This window comes from Microcaecilia unicolor, chromosome 3 (assembly GCF_901765095.1).
Source record: "Microcaecilia unicolor chromosome 3, aMicUni1.1, whole genome shotgun sequence".
NCBI lineage: Eukaryota > Metazoa > Chordata > Amphibia > Gymnophiona > Siphonopidae > Microcaecilia > Microcaecilia unicolor.
Genome location: NC_044033.1, coordinates 125,167,461 through 125,192,301, shown reverse-complemented (window position 1 = coordinate 125,192,301; position 24,841 = coordinate 125,167,461). Strand labels below are relative to the sequence as shown.

The window sequence follows — 24,841 nt, the reverse complement described above, 5'->3', positions numbered from 1 at the left end:
ATTGTTAGTCCAATAAATATGCAGGACACACAACTTAATTGTTGACTATCTTTTCAATATATTCAAGTCAAACAACAAAGCAAGGCTGAGCTAATGTTTATAATGCACTGAACCTTTGCTGATACTATGCAGTTCACGTGAAACTAATGGCCTTTGTTTTCAATAAAATATTCAGCCCTTTCAAATAGAGGGTTAATTTTTGTTTATCAAATGAAAAGAAAACAACTTCTAATGAAAACAATCATAGAAGGTAGCAAGTCTATGAATGCAATGTGCAAACAAAATGCAAGATAAACTGGGAATCGAATTTTCCTTATCTGTAACATAAATTCAAGGGTACATCTGTGACTATTCTTGACCTAATTTTCCTTTCAAAAGCAAAAACTCACTACAAGGGGCAAATTATACACATGGGAGAAAATGCTTTAAAATAATTTAAATAATAAAAATGTTTTGCATTTAGCTGCCCACAGAGATAGATCTAGAATTTTTCACTCAATTAGCTCATCATCCCTCATAATTCAGACTTCTATCGTCTTGTTAGTGGGGACCAACACAGCTTACTGCACTTATTATTCTTTTAATGATCCATTAATAGAGGAACACATTAGTATTTAAAATTCTAAAGGTCATCCATCAGCAGTGCTCAATAAAAGTTCTCACATTTGAAAATGTTTCATGCCTAGCTTCTATTTCATTGATTCATCAGAGTTAAGAATGTTTAAGAGGCAGCATCCAGAGCTCCTGGGATGGGGAGTACAAACCACAGTTCAGAAGCCACAACCCCTAGTCACAAGCATGCCGAGTTCTGGAAAGTGTCATGGTCTGTACCTGTGATGTATTTATATGGAGGATAATTTTATAACAGGGCACCTAGGTAAACAGAGCAGGAAGGAGCCTGTTATAAAATTATCTTGTCTTTTATAAATTGTCTTTATAACATTACAGTGCAAATCCAGCAGTGATAGTACTTAGATTGAGGGCGTGGACATTATGCGCGCTCGAGAATAGGTGTAAATGTCCATGCATACTGGTAGATTAGTGTATTTTACAATACTTCACGACTCTACCTGTGCTCCACCCCAACCACGTCCCTGACAATGCCTAAATAAAAGTGCATGCCTTCATGCCAATGGGTGTACCTTTACACCTGACATACTTTTATAAAAGATGGAAGAAAACAACAGTAAGCAGGTGAAAAGGAGACAACTCTGTTTAATTACTACGCTTGCTCCAGGTTGTTTAAAAACAGAAACCCGATGCCCAACATGGCCATGTTTCACCAAGGGCTGCTTCAGGGGCATACAAAGTACCAATTGGTTCTAAAATCCACCCTTGACCAACTGGCAAAGTCAGCATCTCCAACCCGAGCTGCAGTGTAGTAGTGAATAAACAAAGTTTTCTCCTTTTACTGTTGCTTTCTTCCATGTTGGATCTTGTTAGCCAGCTGTTTTGTTTTTTTGTGGACTTTCATTTTATAAAAGCCACATATGTGCTAAAATGACTTCATAAAAATACCCACTCAACCAACAACCTGCCACCAACAACCAAAGGGTGAGAAAAACCTCAATAAAAAATATCCAACCCCTGACTATCCACAAGGGAGAATCACCATGACCAGTCTAAAAAAAAAATAAAAAATACCCTCCACTGAATGAAAATATGCTGTTGTCCAAATACTGCAAAAAACAGAAGAAACCAATCTTCGCAAGAAACAATAGCAAACAAAACAGCGAAGATAACTGACAAAAATAAAAATAATAAATAATAAAAATTCGAAACACAAAAATATGTCAAAAATTCAAATTTGTGTATAAAAATATATAAGAATGGGGGCGACACTTCGGTTGTAAAAATTAAAAAATAGACTTTATTGATCAATGGATAGCAGGGAGAAAGGGACTCCCTGCTATACATTGATCAATAAAGTCTATTTTTTAATTTTTACAACCGAAGTGTCGCCCCCATTCTTATATATTTTTATACACAAATTTGAATTTTTGACATATTTTTGTGTTTCAATTTTTTATTTTTATTATTTATTTTTATTTTGGTCAGTCATCTTCACTGTTTTGTTTATTGTCCAAATACCTACATAAATATGCAATATTCTTCAAATAATATAGTAGTAGGTCTCAAAGGTTCCATACTACTCTAACAATAATTGCTATATTTTGAAAATCGAAATGTTAAGAGAAAATTCAAGAAACAAGTTTTTCAGAAAACATAAATCCGGACAAGGACACCTTGTTTTGCCAATCAGGCCCTGCTGCAGATATCTCGAGCTAAACTTTAGTAAAAGACCCCCTAAGAAAAGGAAGTACAATTTCAAAATAGGATAGTAGGGAAAAGAAGACCTCTCAGACATACCAGACAAACCAGCGAGTGAAAAAGTAGGTAACTAAGAGAAGGGAAAGGGTAAACATAGGAGGGAGAATAAAGGAAAAAGCAATAAGCTGCAGAACCCATGATATAATCACTGGTTGAAAGCCTGCCTAAACAACCAAGTTTTTATTGTTGCTTTAAATTTGGAAAGCAACAATTCTTCATGAATGTTGAGAGGGAGATTATTCCACATAGTGGGGGGCTACAAAATAAAAAGTACAATGCTGCATGAAGTAACCACAGAGGAGAGTAAGGTATTGTTATAGGGAGGATAAATAAAATGGGGATCCCAGCGGAAATGTCAGTAGGAGAACTTTATATGGCTCTTGAGAAGAGGGGAAACAGAATCAAATTTCGTAGCATGACAAATGAGACAGATTGCTATATTCTGGAGGATATGAAGCTTTTTTTTAAGGTGGTCTGAGACAAACCAGCAAAGGCAATATTACAGCAATCAAAAGAGAAATTAAAAGAAAGAGAACTAAGGCATGAAAAAAATCATGACACAAATACTTCCATACACTATGCAACTGTCTCAACACAAAGAATCTAGATTTGAGTAGTGAAAAGATATGTGGAATGAATTATAATTGGGAGTCGAAAATCAAGTCTAGATAATGAAATGATTGAACCAGAATCATAGCGGAGGTCATTAGTGGGGTCAAAAGGATGACCAGTGATCCAACAGGTGACAGTCTTGTTGGGATTAAGGACCATTTGATGGGAAGTCAACCAGTGTGCCATTACACCCAAACAGGATTGAAGCAGGATGATACACTGTGTAGTAGAATCAGTGAAGTACAGAAGAAAAATGTCATCAGGTAGATATAGGTGGATATGGAAAAACTCTGAATGAGAGTGGCAAGGGAGTTAAGAAACAAATTGAACTGTAATGGTAACAAAATAGACCCTTAAGGGACACCACAATGAAGGGGATAGGAGGCAGATGTTGAGGATGAAGAGGTAACCATGAAGGAGTGGTCAGATAGAAAAGAGGCAAACAGAGTAAGAACCATGCCAGAGATTGAAGATGTGATAATAAGCGCGAGTGATCAATCAGATTGAAGGCGGCAGAAATATCAAGAGAAATGAAAAGGCCTAACCAATTATTGTCAAGTTGGAATGGATTTCGCTGAGAACACTTGAAAGGACTGTTTCAGTACTATAATGGGTCTGATACCCTGATTGTTGAGGGTGTAAGGCTAGTGTTTTTTCAGCAAAATCAGAGAGTTGATGAAATACTGCTTTCGCAGGAATTTTGATAGATAACAAAGATTTGATACAAGACAGTAGTTACCAGGGTCATCAGGGTCTGTGGTGTTTTTCAGGATAGGGCAAACAATAGCTGTTTTCCAAAAATTGGGAAAGTGACCACTAGAGAGGCTAATATTGAGTTTAGGCAGAATCATAGGCAGAAGGGCTAAAGCATTGGAAGCGAGCCATGAAGAAGGAATAGGATCCAACTCACAGACTAATGGCTTCATATGGTTAACTAGCTGGGTCAGTGAAGTCAAAATGAGAGGTTGAAGCGTAGTTCAAGTAGAACAGCCAGTGGTACTAGGAGAAGAAGAAGTGGAAGACAGAGGAATCAAGGGCTGAGATTGTGGAAGGCTGCAAACAATTTCTCAGGGTAGTGATTATAGAGCAGAAATGTTGTGCTAATGCATCAGAGGATGGTTTGTGAAGTAACTGAGAGGTGTGTGTGGTGGATAAAGTAAAAGATTTATAAATGATGAAAATTTCTCTGGATGGGCAGGAAGCCATGGAAATATGATGATTGTAATGAGAAGATTTAGTTCTATTTAGGTAGTAATTAAATTTGTGGCAAAGTTGATGGCACAATAAGAGACAATCAGGACTTCTGCTTTTTAATCATAACCTTTCAGCTCTTCAAACCCGGCATTTTTGTAGATGTAGTTCAGTCTTATACCAGGGTTTGTGAGAACGTAAAAAGGATGCAAGAAAACTAAGTGGGGCAACTGAATCGAATACTCCAGAAAGAGTGGCGTGTAAGCAAGTTGTCTGAGAGTCCAAAGGTCTAGTAGATAAGTCAGGAGGGAGATGGACAAGAAAGGGTGACAAAGTAGATGGGCCAAGGTGTCAAAATGACCTACATCAAAAACCTGTCCTGTGAACACCAGGGACTGCAAATGGCAGATTGATCGAAAAAATTACAGAAAAATGATCATTCCAAGAGGTAGGTAGAGAAAAACGATTAGAAATGACAATTGGAGACTCAATCAAGGAGAAAATTAGGTCTAAAATATGACCCGCTGAGTGAGTAGGGAAGGATACCCATTGACAAGATTCAACTCTTTACAGAGGGATAAGAAATGAAAGCAATGTGAAACCTGTGGAGAATCGATGTGAACATTGAAATCTCCTAAAACTATCAGATTAGAGAAGGTAACTGAAGCTTCAGTAAGGGATTGCTGGAACCAATCTCAAGAATCAGAAGAGAGGGTGGACAGTAACAAAAAAGAACGTGGAAAGGTGTGGAAGTAGAAATTTTAAGCAGCAATAACTTAAAATAAGGAAAAAAAAAACCTGAGAGTTCGATAACAGGAATGTGAGAAGGAAACATGGGGCTCTTTTACAAAGGTGCAGTAGGCTCTACGCACGTGCAGTGCATGCCAAAACAAGACTACCGCCAGGCTAGCGCACCCCCCCCCCCCCCCCGGTGCTAATTTCGGATTTGGCACACTCCCATACCAACAGGACAAATTATTATTTTTATTTCCTACTGCACACAGCGTTTCTGGCATTAATCAGCAGTTGGCATGCGTCAACTGGTCACCGCACATGTAACGCATGAGCCCTTACCAATAGATCACTGGGCGGGATTAAGGCTCAGGCCGTAAATAGGCGTGCACTGGTTTCAATTTTAGCGCAGGCCCTTTTCTCAGCCCATTGAAAAAAAGCCCTTTTCCCCCAGATGTGGTAAAACCTGGCCCGGTGCGTGCCAAAAATGCACCCACACTACCGCAGGCTACTTTTTGCTATGGCTTAGTAAAAGGACCCTCGATGACAGCTAGGCCACCACCTCATTTAGAAGCACCTGAAGTGGAAATAAAATTGAAGTCAGATGGGAGAGATTCAATGAGATAGTGGTCCTCACCCCGCTTCAACCATATTCTAACATTGCCATTAGTGTGTGGGCCCTTACCACCTATTTTGTAGGCAGTAAGGGCTCATGCGTTAATCAGTTAGAGGGTACTAATGCTGATGCGTTAACTGATTACATAGAAACATAGAAAAATGATGACAAAGACCATATGAACTATCCAGGTTGCCCATCCATGCCATCTATTCTCCCTGTCACACCCTTAGAGATCATATGTACTTGCTCCAAGCTTTCTTGAATTCAGATACTGTTTTCATGTCCACCACCTTCACTGGGAGGCCGTTCTACAAATTCATCACCCTTTCTGTGAAGAAGTATTTCCTCAGGCTACTTCTGAGTCTATCCCCTTTCACCATTATCCTATGCTTCTCGTTCCAGAGCTTCCTTTTAATTGAAAGAGACTCACCTCTTGTGCATTTATGCCATGTAGGTATTTAAATGTTTCTATCATATCTCCCCTCTCCCACAGAAATGTCCACTCCACCCCCCAGACATGCCTCCTTCGTGAAAAAAAAATATTGTTTTAGGCTGTTGTGAAGGGGCACAGATTGCACAATTACCGTGGGACACCTCTGCGTTCCCCACAGTAAGTTCTTTTAAACTATGGTAAGCAGGCATTAGTGCTTACCACAGCTTAGTAAAAAGACCCCTAAGACCGGGTTGCTAGTCTTTATTTCCACATTGGATATTGCAAACCTTCTGCCTTATTGTTTTCTTGGGCCTTTGAAAAAAATGCGCTAGAAAAGTATGTACACAAAGCTGTCCCTGCTTTTGTGTGGTAATTTTCCCATGTAAATTTGCATAAATCCTTTCAAAAATTCAAAAGATATGTGCAGAAACGTACTCCCTACCCCAACCACACCTCCAAAAATGCCTCAGTGATGTGTGGGTAAACTTATGTGCATAAGTCTACCCAAAGATAATGTATTTCTGTGCTTAAAACTCAGATTTTTGTAGGGAAATGGACTTGAAAATTGCCCCTGTCCCCTCTTCCCGGTTAAGCATATCCATAATGCTGTGCACAAGGCCACAGGCTGAAAACTGTTGAGCTCAGCTGGGTATGCATAATTACAAAGCAAAGGCCTAGAATACTAAACAGTAATATTATTTATGTCAAAGCACTTAATGGAATTCATAAACAGAAAATACATATTAGAGACTTTGCTACATATTCCTCTATTTCAACTTATTGCTTTTATGTAATTTAGAATTACAATCTACTAAATCTGTCCTATAAGCAAGTGCATGGATGATGGGATCGCAATCCTCAAATGTAATCATTTTACTCAACTAAACATAAAGGTGCAGTAAACTAAATAGTGGGATACATTTGCATTTTCGAGGTGGGCATCCTGAACATAAGACCTAGAGCCAGCTCAGTGTTTCACTGTCATTCATGCTTGATGTAGGGACTGATTCCCAGCTCACTGCGCTTAACGCATTAGTGCCCAATGTTCCCATAATAAGCCATATGGGAACAAATTGATTTGTTCTCATATGGGAACATTGGGCACTAATGGGTTAATAAGCAGTTGCTGTCAGGTTTAGATCTCAAGCTAACATCTAGAAGATCTCACAGTTCATACCACAAGACAGCAGCAGATGACCAATTATATGCAGGATTAAACGAAGGGACTGGGGGAATCGTGCCAGTACTGCTGGAGGTAAATGTAGTCTGTTTGCTGCTCTGACTGAAATGAGTTATTTACCATAGAAGGTTTTTTTTTGGGGGGGGGGGGGGGCTGTTCCTCTGAATCCTCCACTGCATCACTGACACCTTCCCTGGACATCCCTCTCAAACACTCTCCCCCCCTGCCACTGTCCCAAATACCCTCTCTAAACTAGAATACCCCCACTCACACCCTGCTGTGGACCTGACAATCCTCTCAGTTCCTGACAAACACACCCATCCCACCTCAGAAATATCTGCTGCACCACTACCCAACACACCCCACTTCCGCACACTCTCACATATCATAGCCTCTCACTACACCCCGATATACAAAAGCCCAAAATCCCTCACTTCAGAATCTCATCCACAGCAGACAGCTCCCACACCCTGAACTCAGCTCTGGCTTCCATTGATTCATGGCTGACTGATAATCTCCTTGTTGTTAACCGGGCCAAAACTACTGCATATTGGATAATCGCTTCTTTTTAATCTCCATCACTTTCCCCAGTCTTTCCAGCCTTTCCTATCTCACTTGTGTCTCATTTTAGATACCTTGGCATGGATCAGGCACTCTCTTTTAATCTATAAATTTCATCCTTTGCCCAAGCCTGAGTCTTAATTCTCCGTCAGTTCAAGTTTGCTAAACCTTACCCTGACCTCCCCTCTCAAAAGACAGTTCTCTATGCACTTTTGTTTTCATGCTTTAATTCTTGTAACACTATTTATGCAGATCTTCCCCAATATTCTATCTGCTGTCTTCAGACAATACAGAGCACCTCAGATCCTTACCCGTGCCTCCAGATGTGATTGTGCTACTCCCCTTCTTAACCAACAACAACACTGGTTATCTATTGCCTATCATGTTCACTATAAGATTCCTGCCCTCGTTCACAAGTTTCACTACTCAGACATTTCTTCTTATCTTTCCTCTCTCTTTATCCCAGATACCCCACCCAGAGTCCTTCATTCTCTTATTGATAATAGTTTGCAAATTCCCCCTCTTAAAAAAGCCTGTCATAAATCTACTCTACTTGTGCTTTTTTCTGGCTTACCCCCTTGCTGTGGAATTCTCTTCCCTCTTCCATTCTCCTTGAGCGTTCTTCTCCCACATTTAAGATACTACTAAAAACACATCTCTTTGAAAAGGTTTTTTTCTGTTCAGTTGGACTCTGGTGGCCCTCTTGGAGTCCTCTAGCCAATTACTTCCCTTTTCCACGCTTTCTTGCTCCCATGCGCCCTTTTCTCTTTTTCTCCTTTCTTTAAAGTATTTGGTGTTCTTTATTTATTTTTCCTGTCATTGTAATTAAACCTTGTACATTGCTTTATCATCTTCTTGAAGAAAGGCAATTAATCAAGTTCTAATAAATCAAATCATACCCTTACTGTCCCAGATACCTTTACACTCTATTCCCTAGTCCCTGAATAGAGCTTCAAGGGAAGACTCCCAGCTCCTACTATGTTGGGCAACATGTACTTATAGTATAGGGACCCACGTTAATTTCTTCACTAGGGGTACATTCCGTCCAAGCTTTGCCACTGTCTGATGCCATCCCTGGATCAATCTCTATCATTTGATTTGCAGCTTTATTACAAGCTAAAACAATTATTGACTACTGAATCAGTTGTTTACAGTGAGTAGCAAAAGTTCAATCTAGCCTTCTAAGTATACTTAGGGGTTGAAATTCAAAGTGATTTAACCAGACATAGTTGAAAATGACTAGTTAGCGTCTAATGCAAAACCAGCTATTTTGGGGGCATTCTGGGAGTAGAGTAATCATCGGGCCGGTTAAATGCTGAAATTCAGCACGTACCCGGCCAAGGTCACCGTATAAATACGACCACGTAGAAGTCAGTCCTATTTTTATGCAGTACCCCATAGTTAGTTAAGCGCTGAATATCACTTAGGGGTCCTTTTACTAAGGTGCGCTGAAAAGTGGCCTGCGATAGTGTAGGCATGTGCTTTGGGCATGTGCAGATCCATTTTTCAGTGCGCCTGTAAGAAAATTGGCATGCGTCCATTTTGGGCCTGAGACCTTACTGCCACCCATTCACTTAGTGGTAAGGTCTTATGCGTTAACCGGGTGGTAAGTGTCAGCATGTGTACAATGCCGATTACTGCCTGGTTAGCGCCGCGTGCCGGAAAATAAAATATATTTCCGGTGTGCGTAGTGGATATGTGTAAAAAAACAAAATTACTGCCCGGGCCATGCAGTAGCTGGGCAGTAGTTCTGAACTGGCATGCAGTAGGCGCACATAGGCGCCTAAGCGGCTTAGTAAAAGGGCCCCTTTACCGGCTATGATGTAGCTTGCTCCATAAACCCAGAAATTCGATGCTGGAAACTGAACATGGCCTGGCACTGAATTTCTGGGCATAACACTGGCTGCGGTCAGCAAAACACTGAGTACCACTGGCTTAATATCGACCCTTCAATGAACAAGTTATATTATAAAATTCTAAAGAAGTTTAGCGAAAGCTTTTGTATGAGACCTGCTCTATTCTACACATTAGAGCCTCGACAGCTGCCAAAAGCACTCAGGAAATCTGAAAAACAAAGTACACTTCTTTATAAGCCCCTACTCCCTTCCAAGATGTTCAACAAGAACCACATGGGGTTCCTCCCCTTCCTTTATCTTTTACAGGACAAATCTATAACTGAGTGTGTGCAGTTTTGGGCATCTTGCACACATAGAGGACCACATTCTCTATATGGAAGTGAAAAATCAGTGCAGAAAACATAAGAACTATTCTATAAATGTCACTCCAAGTTGGATGTTGTTCACAGAATAGTTCCTAGCACCGATATCTGTGCCTAACTTTTAGGCACGAGGATTTACACCAACTGAAACCTTTATAGAATATGCCTAGCAAGATGCACATGTAAATTCTAAGTGTTGGCAATTAGCGCTGATAATTGATTATTAGTGCCCAATTATAAGTGCTAATTGGTTCGTTATTCAATTAAATTGTTTGCGGAAATTGGGCACATGCCCAAATTTCTGCACCCAATTTTGAGCACCATATATAGAATCCGGGGAAGATGCACAGAAAAGTGGCACACATGTAAGTGCACTAACTACTATTCTATAAGGGCACACCTGGGTGTTGTAATAGGCCCTGATGCTCAAAATTCTGGTGCTACTCCGAATAGCGCCGTAAAAATACCACCAGAACAGCAAAAGGGTTGTGCTTGGTGCAAGTGCAGAAGAGTTCCACGGTAAGCTCGGCTCTTGGTCGCATGCGCTTGGTAAAACCCGAACGTGAAACACACTTTGGCGTCTGTTTTCTGAAGCCTAAATATAAGCATTTTAAATTGATTTATTAGCTTGGTTGCTTAAATTTAGGTGCAGGAAACAGATACCAATGTGCGCTTTCAATGGGCATTTTTAATTTTTGTTTAGTATGAACGCTTTAAATTTAGGTGCAGGAAACAGACTCTAATGTGTGCTTTCACTTGGGGCTGCTGTTTTCTCACAACCAGCCCTTAAGGGCTTGCACAAGCTTTCTTCTGCTTCCAAAAGCAATCAAACCCAGTAGATTTTGCAGAAAGATTCATGACAGAAGCATGCAGGGGATGGTGGGTGGGAGGAAAGGTGAGAGAAGGCATGGGAAGACTGGGCCTGCAACTGCTGGAGGTGGGGGCTAATAAAGGATGGAGAAAACAGATGTGGAGAACAGGGACAAAGCCCTGGCAACCAACTTGGGATGAGCATTACCACACCTACTGGATAAAAGGCAACGTCAACAGCAATTTCCATAGTATCATGTAGACTAGAGTCTTTTTCTTTACTCTTCATTATTACAAATGAGCTCTACAATCTTCCTTAACTGAAACTCTTAACTGAAATTAATGAGGAGCTGTGAGTATCTATAGAAAGAATTTTCTGGTCTCAGTGCAATAAACTACTGTAATTATAGCACACTCATTTAGTACATTGCTTGCAGATATGAATATGCAAATCACAAAGTTATTGATAGTCATAACTAGCAGAACATTAAGGACAATTTATGTTTTTAATTAACATATGCATAAACACCTATCTAAATATATCTAGATTACATAACTGCACTGAGCAAATTTACATGTATATACTTTCTATCCTTGGCTACACTTACAAAAAGACTTGAGAACTGAATTCAGGCATGGAAGAAAATCAGTATCAGGGCAATTTCATAAACAGGCACCTAGAAGTACACACCACTTGAGTGCACCATTGGCACCAGTAAGTGGCGGTGATATGTGCTTATGCACAATCCCCTGATTCTGTGAAGGTTGCAAAAATTGTGTGCACAAATTTAGGCACGTTCCTGATTTGCACATGCAATCTAACTGAATAAGAAGCCAATTAGTACCAATAATTAGCTTTTTAACAAGCAATTAATGGAACTAATTATATTTAATTGGGACCAACACACGTAAAGTTTGGTGTGGGATCAGTACCTAAAATGTAGGCACCTTCCAAAAAATGGGACCGTGGAAATGGAGGGTCATAGGTGTTGCAGGGTGGAACAGGGGAGTGGGTTTAAGTTACATGCATAATTTACAGAATAATAGTGATCCATGAGTAAATTTAGGTGCAGACATTTGCACTACATTTTCGTTGGAGCAAATGGCCACGCCTAAATTTACATACGACTTTCTGCTTAAGCATGTATTCTATATACCATGTTGAACTTTAGGCGTGGCTTAGAGAATGCTGTTTAAGCAGGTTTTTTCAATGCCAATTTTTTAGGCGCCATTTATAGAATTTACTCCTATAGGCGCGCCTAAGTGCTATTATAGAATTGGTGGTTACGTGTACCCTTTGTAGAGCCTACTTCTTGGGGCCAAATTATTGATAACGTGTATTACTAATAAGAGTTTACTATAGATTTGACAATTTATCAATACCCAAATGTATTATAGCAGAAACAGAAAGATGTATAATTTGAATATACACATTTTTAGGGCTAAACACTGTCAGAGAGCGATACTATTTAAATGCTTTTTACAAGTATAATATCTAGTAAGAGTTCCCCAAAATATTCTGCGAGATTACAAAGATATTGTTTCCCACAGAGCTCTGTTTTATGGCTAAGGAGTGAAACTGAACTATTCGTCAAGGGGAAACCTGAAAAATGCTGATGTCCTGTTTACTGTCCATGTGACCTTTGCCAATTTATTTTATCTCCATGAGGGTAATTTTATTCCATTCGCCTAGCTGCAAAGTCACTGATAGATTTTATCTGTGAACTTTGTATCAATTTTCAAAGTGAAAAGACATACGCACGTTCATTTTTAAAATTCATACTTGTCAAGTTTCCTGCACTAGGTGGGTCTCTTTTGCTTTGAGGGTCCATCTCCTGCTCTTCCACACAAGAACCGAAAACTTCCACCCCATGTAACAGTCTCCTACTACTGACTCTCCAGCTGCTACAGCAGACAGGTTCAAAAGTTGGAAGCCAGCATGGTCTGTCACTGGTCTCATGAGGAACAGATGAAAAGTAGCAAAGTTTAACCTACTCACTCTCTTAGTACCATCCCAAAGCAGCAGGACAACTAAAAAGCATGGCGGAATGGGGCATGATGAGGTTGAGTGGATGCAAAGTAGGGGCGTCGCGAGGGCTGTGTGATGAAAATCTCCCATTTCAGTGTTACTTCCCTTCTGCAACTCTAAAAAATTGTCTAAACAGAAAGCAACTCTAAAAAATTGTCTAAAGAGAAAGCCTTCCGGTCTCCGAAAAAGGTTCATTTGTGGATGAATACCTTTCAAATATTTGAACGTCTATATCATGTCACCCCTGTTTCTCCTTTCCTTCAAGGTATACATGTTTAGGTCAGCAAGTCTCTCCTCGTACGGTTTGCAACGCAAATCCCATACCATTTTTGTAGCTTTTCTTTGCACTGCTTCCAGTCTTTTTACATCTTTAGCAAGATACGGCCTCCAAAACTGAACTCAATACTCCAAGTGGGGCCTCACCAACGACACTGCAAATCACTAGTTTCACAGGTCATTCTCTTTTATCTGGCAAAGTGAAAGGTTTGATTAGCACAGGGGAATAATCATCACTCGATGACCATCAAGGGAATGCATTTGGCATGGATGGAATGAGTCACCTGACCCCCCCCCATCCTCGATAGCCCTCACAGAAGTGAAAATACCCCCTCCCCACACACAGCTTATTAATGTTATCCCATTTAAATGAATAAATATAGATGCCTAGCACTGAATATTAGTTTATTGTCAGGGAAAGGTACACAAAGCCTTCAGGTAACCATAAGACCTTCATTACTCTTCATTATTACAAATGAACCCTAAAACAACTTAGGATACTAAAGACATTATCAAAGGTTACAAACAGTAACAGTAATGTGAGAAAAATGAATCAGAAAATTAAGAAGAATTACTACAAGGAATAGATACAGTCCATACACAAATAGATATATATGCCACCAGGGAAGGCTACAACAGCCCTGGATTTGAAATCCTGACTTCCATTAAATAAATTCAGCTACCTTTTTGTGGCATGTAATCTAGCTCAAAATATCCCTGAAGACTGGAAGCCATCTGGTAGCTCAAATTAAACATAAGTCAATCATATGTTTTACAGGAGCATAAATAAAGGAAAACAAGCCATTAAACACTGAACTAAAATGGGAATGAATGTCAGTTGTGACCTGGCTAAAATCCCCTTGAGTTACAGTTAACATTCTTTACTGAAATTTATCAAATCCAGGTCAAATTCCATTACTGTTATATAAATGTGTCTCCTTCTAAACTTTAGTAGTTTTGATATTTCCTGAAGTAGATGGTCAAAATACAAGGATGCAACCAGAAAAGCAAACAAGCTATGCAACATCTTGGCACCATTCCCAGACACCAGTGAAGATTTTAGGATGGAAGTTGCATTTTAAGCCTTAAGGATAGTTATGAGAGCCAAACAGCTGCTTTTGTTACCTTCATATGGTAGTTATACAATCTGTGTAGCTTTTGTTAACATTTTACATAGATATCCCCTCCCCCCCCACCCAAAAAAAGTTCCTAGCCTTAAGAACATAAGGCAAACTGAGTCAGTCCATGGTCCATCAAGCCCAGCACAAATAAAGCACAGTGGGATTGACCAAACAGGTGAACCAGGAATTCAACAAGAATGTCCTTTATTCAGCAGTGGTACACAGTACACATATGCTCAGGATGACAAATTGTACTGAGACAAATGGACTCAACACAGACTGTGTTTCGGCATCAACACCTTCATCAAGATTCTTCAAAAAAAAAAAAAAAAAAAGGAATAGACAACATCAATATGACCAACTTTTAAATATTTCAGTGGTGAAAAGATGGAATAGGCAATAACAATATGACCAACTTAATACATAATATTCTGAGAGTGAAAGGGTGTGAAAGAATAAAGCAAGAAAATGCTGGTGACAGTATGGCTATTCTTACGTTCTATAGAACACTAGCACTTAACATGTGTATACGCACACATATCAATGCTAGCAGAGTACCTAAGTGCTATTCTGCAAATACCTGCTTAACTTACATTGCACATATTTGCAAGGGGAGTATACACAGGGTGGAGCATGGGTGGGACATAGGCAGAGCTCCCAAATGCCAAACCAGAAGGTTAACAGGTCACTGTGACAGTGTTGGGAACATAATTGGTTATGTTTCTAAGATTGCAAAGGTAACCATTGTGTGCCAACAGAAAACTGATTATCTTTGAGATCTTAGAAGGTTAACATCTATATTCTGTACATTTATTTCTTTTAATGAATGTATATGTTGCATGCACCTGGCACATAAAAGTCAATTTCCCTGTATTTTAAAACAGGCTCTACGTTGGCAGATTCTGTTCTAAAGTACAGGTGAAAACTAAGATGTACTGACCTCTACATCTCAACTCCTACTTCTATGATATATCTAAAATGGTGCTATACATTTATAGAAGAACTAAATACGAATACTAATTTAAATGCCTGGTGCTTACATTACTGTGGTTTCCACTGCTGTTGAAAATCCAGTCTATACATTTTTTTCTAAACTTTAGCAAATTCTTGTACATACATATAGCATCCCCCTTTGTACATGCATTTTCAAAAGCTATATTCCATTTCTCAGTTGCCTGCACAAAAGACCAGGAATAAACTATGCAAATGTTTTTAATGTATGTAATTTATCCAAATTGTCAAAGGGAAACTACTCATGTTGCTTTATATCTGTGTTAACCCCCCCCCCCCCCCCACACACACACACACACAATAGTTTTCAATGCCATGATCTGTTCAAAAATCACTCCTAAAAGTCTTGATTCATTTCTTAATACTATCAAAGAAGACCAGTGGGATGAAAATGTCTGGGCAAACTTCCAACTGAAATAATAGAGCACACTCTGTAAAGACTCAACGTGATTTAACACCTGACTTTTCAAGTGTGTACTTGCAATCAAAATATGAAATGTATGGAAAAGTTCATCTCATGCTTTCTGTCCATCTAACAAAGAAGCAGAAGCAGCTCTACAGAGCATTTGCACTGCTGGATACACAAGCTAAAAACTATTTGGAAGAAAAACTAACCAGGATAAGTGTTCACTGAATCAGAACCGTTTGTCCAGATATTAGCTAGTACAATGAAAAGGTCTTGCCAGAGTTTTATTTATCTCCGTTTATATATACCAGGATAAATCAGAAACAGACTGAAGAACTATTTATACAGTGTGCTATAAAACTGTACAGTCTCTTACAAACTCACTTCCACAACAGGTTAATGTTCATGTGACACTTGTGTGTCTGACAGAAAACAGACAATTCTAATCTTTTAAAAGGTAATAAAGAGAAACATGCCATCACACTCAACCTTCATCTTCTAATAATAAAACAGTAACAGCACTGTCTTATCTGTGGAGGCATGGATCCAATCCAACCCCAATATGTCTTAAGTTAGCACAGATTTTGCACATAGGCATGTAATGGGAGAAACCCTTTGCCAAATTAAATAAATGGGCTTTAAAACTGAAGGCTGTAAACTATGTTGAACCCCTGTGGTCAATGCTAGAGCTATAACTCAGATTCTGATGGATAGTATATGCCTTTCTGTTTAGCTTTGGCACTAATTAAGCAAAGCTACAATTAAGAAAACATCTACAACATTTAGGTTCTCTTTCATCAAGCTGCGTTAGTAGTTCCCAAGTGACAATGCCAACAGAGCCCATTCAAAGTGGATGGGCTTGTGGGCTATGTCGGCATTATTGCACTGGAAGCCACTAGCGCGGCTTGACCTCCTTTTTAAAATAACACCATTCCGAAGTATTGTGTTCAGTTTTGGAGGCCGTATCTTGCTAAAGATGTAAAAAGACTGGAAGCGGTGCAAAGAAAAGCTACGAAAATGGTATGGGATTTGCGTTGCAAACCGTACGAGGAGAGACTTGCTGACCTGAACATGTATACCTTGGAGGAAAGGAGAAACAGGGGTGATATGATACAGACGTTCAAATATTTGAAAGGTATTAATCTGCAAGCGAACCTTTTCCGGAGACGGGAAGGTGGTAGAACTAGAGGACGTGAATTGAGGTTGAAGGGGGGCAGACTCAGGACTGATGTCAGGAAGTATTTTTTCACGGAGAGGGTGGTGGATATGTGGAATGCTCTCCCGCTGGAGGTGGTGGAGATGAAAACGGTAATGGAATTCAAACGTGTGGGATAAACACAAAGGAATCCTGTTTAGAAGGAATGGTTCCATGGAATCTTAGCAGAGATTGGGTGGCGACGCCGGTAATTGGAAACAAAATGGGAGCTGGGCAGACTTCTACGGTCTACGCCCTGATCATGACTGAATAGATAGGGATGGGCTGGAGTGTAAATTTTAAGGGGCTTCGATGTTAGCTTCAGAACTTAGTACAAGAACAGTACTGGGCAGACTTCTATGGTCTGTGCCCTAAGAAAGGCAAGGACAAATCAAACTCGAGTATACATATAAACATAGTAACATATAGTAACATAGTAGATGACGGCAGAAAAAGACCTGCACGGTCCATCCAGTCTGCCCAACAAAATAACTCATATGTGCTACTTTTTGTGTATACCTTACCTTGATTTGTATCTGTCTTTTTCAGGGCACAGACCGTATAAGTCTGCCCAGCACTAGCCCCGCCTCCCAACCCCAGCCCCTTGATTTGTATCTGTCTTTTTCAGGGCACAGACCGTATAAGTCTGCCCAGCACTAGCCCCGCCTCCCAACCACCAGCCCCTTGATTTGTATCTGTCTTTAAAGTATCACATACCATGTAAAATGAGTTTATCTTGTTGGGCAGACTGGATGGACCATACAGGTCTTTATCTGCCGTCATGTACTATGTATATATAACATGACTTAGGGGTCCTTTTAGCAAGCTACGGTAAGCACTAGCACATGCTTACCATAGCTTAAAAGTATTTACTGCAGGGTGCTCTGGCATCTTGCAATAAGTTCTGGGTTAGTGCACCCAGACCATGCACTAAAAAATACTTTTATTTTTCCTGCGGAGGAGGAGTGTCTGGGGGGTGGAGAGTGGAAGTTCCTGTGGTACTCAGTTAGGCAAAGCTTCATTGTCATGCACTAACTGCTTAGTAAGTGATTAGCCTACAAAATAGGTGAGGGTAAGGACTCAGCACTAATCTTTTTTTTAATAGCCATGTGCTGACTGGATGGACCGTACAGGTCTTTATCTGCCATCATTTACTATGTTACTATGTAAGATGGAAGGGCCATAAAAGGCTATGCAAAACCAAATATACAGTGGGGGAAATAAGTATTTGATCCCTTGCTGATTTTGTAAGTTTGCCCACTGACAAAGACATGAGCAGCCCATAATTGAAGGGTAGGTTATTGGTAACAGTGAGAGATAGCACATCACAAATTAAATCCGGAAAATCACATTGTGGAAAGTATATGAATTTATTTGCATTCTGCAGAGGGAAATAAGTATTTAATCCCTCTGGCAAACAAGACCTAATACTTGGTGGCAAAACCCTTGTTGGCAAGCACAGCGGTCAGACGTCTTCTGTAGTTGATGATGAGGTTTGCACACATGTCAGGAGGAATTTTGGTCCACTCCTCTTTGCAGATCATCTCTAAATCATTAAGAGTTCTGGGCTGTCGCTTGGCAACTCGCAGCTTCAGCTCCCTCCATAAGTTTTCAATGGGATTAAGGTCTGGTGACTGGCTAGGCCACTCCATGACCCTAATGTGCTTCTTCCTGAGCCACTCCTTTGTTGCCTTGGCTGTATGTTTTGGGTCATTGTCGTGCTGGAAGACCCAGCCACGACCCATTTTTAAGGCCCTGGCGGAGGGAAGGAGGTTGTCACTCAGAATTGTACGGTACATGGCCCCATCCATTCTCCCATTGATGCGGTGAAGTAGTCCTGTGCCCTTAGCAGAGAAACACCCCCAAAACATAACATTTCCACCTCCATGCTTGACAGTGGGGACGGTGTTCTTTGGGTCATAGGCAGCATTTCTCTTCCTCCAAACACGGCGAGTTGAGTTCATGCCAAAGAGCTCAATTTTTGTCTCATCTGACCACAGCACCTTCTCCCAATCACTCTCGGCATCATCCAGGTGTTCACTGGCAAACTTCAGACGGGCCGTCACATGTGCCTTCCGGAGCAGGGGGACCTTGCGGGCACTGCAGGATTGCAATCCGTTATGTCGTAATGTGTTACCAATGGTTTTCGTGGTGACAGCGGTCCCAGCTGCCTTGAGATCATTGACAAGTTCCCCCCTTGTAGTTGTAGGCTGATTTCTAACCTTCCTCATGATCAAGGATACCCCACGAGGTGAGATTTTGCGTGGAGCCCCAGATCTTTGTCAATTGACAGTCATTTTGTACTTCTTCCATTTTCTTACTATGGCACCAACAGTTGTCTCCTTCTCGCCCAGCGTCTTACTGATGGTTTTGTAGCCCATTCCAGCCTTGTGCAGGTGTATGATCTTGTCCCTGACATCCTTAGACAGCTCCTTGCTCTTGGCCATTTTGTAGAGGTTAGAGTCTGACTGATTCACTGAGTCTGTGGACAGGTGTCTTTCATACAGGTGACCATTGCCGACAGCTGTCTGTCATGCAGGTAACGAGTTGATTTGGAGCATCTACCTGGTCTGTAGGGGCCAGATCTCTTACTGGTTGGTGGGGGATCAAATACTTATTTCCCTCTGCAGAATGCAAATAAATTCATATACTTTCCACAATGTGATTTTCCGGATTTAATTTGTGATGTGCTATCTCTCACTGTTACCAATAACCTACCCTTCAATTATGGGCTGCTCATGTCTTTGTCAGTGGGCAAACTTACAAAATCAGCAAGGGATCAAATACTTATTTCCCCCACTGTACCTGTTATTCTAGACCAAATAAGGTGGTTTGACTAACCATGGGAAGATTTAGGAGTGGTTCCCAACTTTTATATCCTGCAATTCTATTTTAGGACTGGGCTTGGTTATGCAGATGTGCCCTAAATTTTGAACCCAACACTCTTTCTATAAGTCACTTAGGTGTCCTTTTACTACAGTGTGCTAAAATCTGGGCTTAGCGTGTTCTAATGCAGGTCTTTCCCATGTACTAAGCCCCAATTTAACATGGCCGTTTTTAGGGCTTTTTATAGTTATTTTGCAAGGCTATGTGCTAATATGGTTTATAGTTTATTTGGCTTAATATATTGCCCTTTGTTCAAACAGCAGAGCGGTTTGCAATTTAAATACCGACTTAACCATCTATCCCCCCTTCAATCTGTCCAGAATTCCGCCGCGTGTCTTATCTTCTGCACGAACCGATATACTCACATCACCCCTCTCCTCAAATCACTTCACTGGCTCTCGATCAGATACCGTATACAGTTCAAGCTTCTCCTACTAGCCTACAAATGCACTCGATCTTCAGCCCCTCATTACCTCTCTACCCTCATTTCCCCGTACGTTCCTACCCATAATCTCCGCTCAAAGGACAAATCCCTCCTATCAGTATCCTTCTCTGCCACCGCCAACTCCAGACTCTGCCCCTTCTGCCTCGCCTCACCCTATGCTTGGAATAAACTTCCCGAGCCCATACGCCATGCGCCCTCCCTGCCCATCTTGAAATCCTTACTCAAAGCCCACCTCTTCACTGTAGCTTCCGGCACATAACCACTTACCTTCACTGCCCCATCTGATTGATTGCATACTTGTCTTTTAGATTGTAAGCTCTTTTGAGCAGGGACTGTCCTTCCTCATTTAAAATTGTACAGCACTGCGTAACCCTGGTAGCGCTTTAGAAATGTTAAATAGTAGTAGTAAATACAAAATATAAAATCATAGGGAAAAGAATGCCAAATCATTGAGTACAAAAAAGACAGGTAAGTTAAGAGTATCTATATTACCCAGTCCCAGACCCCCCAACCCAATGTATAAGGGAGCAAAAATAAAGTCACTGAATGGAGAAAGTTTGTTGAAAGAGCTGTGTCTTTAAGATTGTCTTAAATCCTGTATAAGAATTTTCAGTGCATAGATTCCAGAGTGTCAGAGTGAGGAAGAAAAAGTACAGTGATGTGTAGATTCTACATAGGCAGATCATGCTGGGGGAAGATGTAGGTAGCTCTCATGAAGAGCTCACGGTGTTCTCGGTTGAGTATGAAGAGTAATGAGAGATACCAAGTATGAGGAGGCATGGGAGTGAAGCATCTTATGGATCAACATGAGAATCTAGTAGCAGATGTGAAAAACTATAGGAAGCCAGTGGTGCTTCGTTAAAATGGGAGTGACATGGTCGAGTTGCGTAGAAGAGTACTCTTACAGCAGTGTTTTGCAGTGAATGCAGTCTGTTTTGAATATACTGAGCCCCGCATAGACTGCATTGCAGTAGTCCAATCTTGACGCCACTATGGCATACAGTAAAAACATTTTGTGAGTAGGAGTCCAAAACTGGATGAACAGAGTGAAATTGATGAAGCAAGAGCAAAGAAACAAGTTCTCACTAGAGCCGCAATTAGTGGTTCAAATGTAAGCTTGTTACCAATTGTAATGCCTAAATATCTGAACTGCTGAACCAATGTAATGGGAGACCCATTTAGCAGCGGAACTAATGTTGGAATTACTGGTCTATTAGTGAACCAGGTTGCGACTGATTTTTGACGGATTTAACAGTAGGTGTTTTTCAGTAAGCCAGGTCATGATGGTGCGAGCTCCGCAAAAACTTAATGCGGGAGCACTTACCACCTCCTATTTAGGAAAGTTTTTGCTTTTCAGTTAGGAAGCACTGATCAGAATGTGCTAGCCAGATAGCGCAGGATTGCCCACTCTCTGTCCATGACATACACCCCCCCCCCCCCCCCGCAAAAATATTTTAAAAAATTGTTAATGTAGTAGAAGGGTCCCTTATTATTCGTCATGGAAATAAAAGCTTATTACAGTTCAGTCTTTCTAAATAGTGTGTGAAGTTTTGGGAGAGAAAAAGTTGCAATATAAACCTGCAGAATCATTTCAAGAGTAGACAGTCAAAACCAAATATATCCACATGCTTTCTCTACATTCTTCCTTATGCTGTGGGAAGTTAAAATAAGTAGGTATACACAGAAAGAACTAGATTCTATATATGGGGCTGTAAAAATTGGTGCCAAAAATATGCCCCTAGGCGTATTCTACAGTTTATAGAATGTGCCGATCACCCATCCATATGACTAAATTTAGTCACAGTTATTTTCGCCAAGTAAAACTGGGTATTAATGCTGGGAAGTAAGTTAGGCGCGGAGGTGGAAATTCTATATATGGTGCCTAAAAAATCTGCACTGAAATCAGCGCCGACTAAGTGTATTCTATAATCGGTGCCTAAATTAAGCTGACAATTATAGAATATGCTTAGTTTATATTCCAGCGCCTAAATCTATGCGCATCCATTTACACCAATGAAAATGTGGCATAAATCCCAGCATGTAGATTTAGGCATACTATATTCTATAATCAGGCGTGAAAATTTCAGAACGCCCACAAAACACTCATTTCTCCACCCATAACCATGCTTCTTTTTGCGTGCGCACATAGATACAGAATACGCTTAGCGAGTTGTGTGCCTAAATTCTAATCAGTGCCAATTAGTGCTCATTAGCTTGTTAAGCTTATTAAATTATGTGCATTTTTTTATAGAATCAGCGCTGATTTTGGTGCACTATGTAGAATCCGTGGGAAGCGGGTGTATTCTATATCAGCACACATAGATTTTAGAAATGCCCGTGACCCGCCCATTCCACACGCATGGCCATACCCCCTTTTCAGTTCTGCATTAAAATTTACTCTCAGAACTTTAGGGACTATGCTTAGCAAGTTCTGCGCATAAATTCTAATTAATGCCAATTAATGTCAATAATTGTCTGTGAAGTGGTAATTATTGGTGCTGATTGCTTAAGATAATTAAGTTGTTCATGCAAATCAGAATACAACCTGATTTGCGTGCGCAATGCTGGTCACACTACATAGAATCCGGGGGAAGGTGTCCATTGTCTGAGTCAGACAGCAAACATGCTAAAAGAGTAAAATCATTACCTTCGAGGGAAATAAAAGCAAGAGGACATGTCTGCAAGTGTCCATTCTTCGGAGGTCAGAGCACACGTGTTACCATTAGAAGCAAACTTAGAAGTTTTATGGTGCTTTAGTCTGATGAAATATTGACTGAAATTTATAACGCATTAGGTATTGCAGCATCAACAGTAGAATAATTCATGGTAATAAAGCCAAACTTACATCGAGTTCTCAAGCAGTAACTCCTTTAAATGCTTCCAGACTCTCTCATCATAGGATTGATGACATGGAAAGACTACTGAATTTGCAGATCAAGGATCAGATCCAATATAATGTGTTCATAAGCACACCGATAATACAGCAGAAATCACAAAGTTTTGTGTGCAGACTTGTAGTATGAACACAGAAAAAAGTTCTGAAATGTTTACTGCTACTAAAGGCTGGTTTGAAAGATTTAAAAGGCAGCACTAAGATGACTAGAGAATCATAGCTGATATCGTAACCTTCTGCAGTAAATCAATGAAGAAAGGGGTATAAATGCAGTGCGTTTTTTCTAGCAAAAAAAAGTGCCGGTACTCAAATGCTAGACCACCCTTCAGGAGTAGGGTGATCACTGAGGGACCCACCCAACAATAGCCAGGCCCCCTGCAACCAGTCTCAGAATCTATGATAAGGCAGAATTGGTGTGTAGAGCCTGAGCTCTTTCATTAAAACTTGAGGTCCATGTGTCAATTTTAGCAGACATTGGAAAAGGTTCCGGTACTCAGTACCCCCAAGTACCCCCTCAAAAAAAGCCCTGTCATAAATGAGAGCAAATTTTCCAGCTTGATGAGACGAGCCTTTTCAGGAAGTGAATGTCTGATAGAATCTTCTGGATCAAAATGCAAACTCTGCAGTTAACATTTCTCCTGGGATGCAATCCTATAGATGATTTTAAAATAACAACGTTCTGAAGATGGAAGGGCCACAAAAGGCTATGCAAAACCAAATATACCTGTTATTCTAGATTAAACAAGGTGGTTTGACTAACTATGGGAAGATTTAGGAGTGGTTCACAACTTTTATATTCTGCAATGCAATGCTACGGTGCCCGTAAAAATCTTGTCAATATTGGCAGTGCTCCTCGAGTCCTCCAGTCAACCTAGGGAATCAACCTTGAGTTAGTTCATCCCACAGCTCACATTCAGAGTTATGCTCCAAGGTGAACCTTTCAGCAGTTCAAAAAAGGAACTGATGGGAAGGATACACCAATAATTAGAGAGTTCTGCTAAATTTCAACAACAAGAATGCCATTGACAACATCACTGAGTCCTACGTTCAGAGGACAAGAAGGAACCTATAGCGTATTTTAGGTGCACACATGGTGCTCATCTGAAAAGCATATGGATGTCTCAAAAGACCAAAATGGCATCCATGCGCTTGAAACGTCCACATCTCAGAAGAGAGACATCCAACACTGCAGTATGTCCAAACAGCAAGTGGGTGTGTTCTGGGCATATTTTGGGTGGGAATAGGGAGGGCCTGAAATCTGGACATCTAACAGCGATTACCGAAGGGGTAGAAATGTCCATGTCTAAAAAGAAGGACATCCTTAGCTAGACCTGCTTCAATCATGTCTAGGGTACAAAAAGGTGATCTGATTGAGCAGCTGGCCATTGGAGGGATTAAGGTTTAATCTCCCAGTGATTGCTGTCCCCCTCCCTCTCCCTTAAAAATAAAGTCGGAAGGGGATACAGTTTCAGGTATTATGGGCATTCTTAACAGAGCAAAAGAAGGTCTGAGGAGTACCCTAGTGGTTAGTGCAGTGGCTACAAACCAAAGGATCCAGGTTCAAATCCTGCTTCAACTCTTTTTTTTTCTAATTGTGACTTGTCCAGAAAATAGAAAAATACCTACTGTACCTAAATATATGACAGGTGCAAGCCTGAAGGCAATTGAAGTGGTGTACATTCAGGTACAGTAGATACTTTTCTGTACCTGGAGGGCTCAAAAATTTTTATTTCCTAGAATGGGGGACAGGGAGTAGGTATTCCCAGAGGTAATCAAGCATTGCAGGAACATTGCTGCATGCTGACTATCACAGGAATAGAACGAGCCCTTACCGCCTACTAAATAGAACATTTTAGAGCCAAGCTAGGAAGTGACCAAAGTGAGCAGGAAAC

The 24,841-nt window shown here is 40.5% G+C and overlaps 1 protein-coding gene across 1 annotated transcript in view; it reads right to left on the bottom strand.

The window, feature by feature from the left end:
• MACROD2 (mono-ADP ribosylhydrolase 2) overlaps positions 1–24,841 on the bottom strand; it is a 2,039,061-nt gene that overhangs the window by 341,649 nt on the left and 1,672,571 nt on the right. The gene's annotated exons all lie outside the window — the stretch shown is intronic.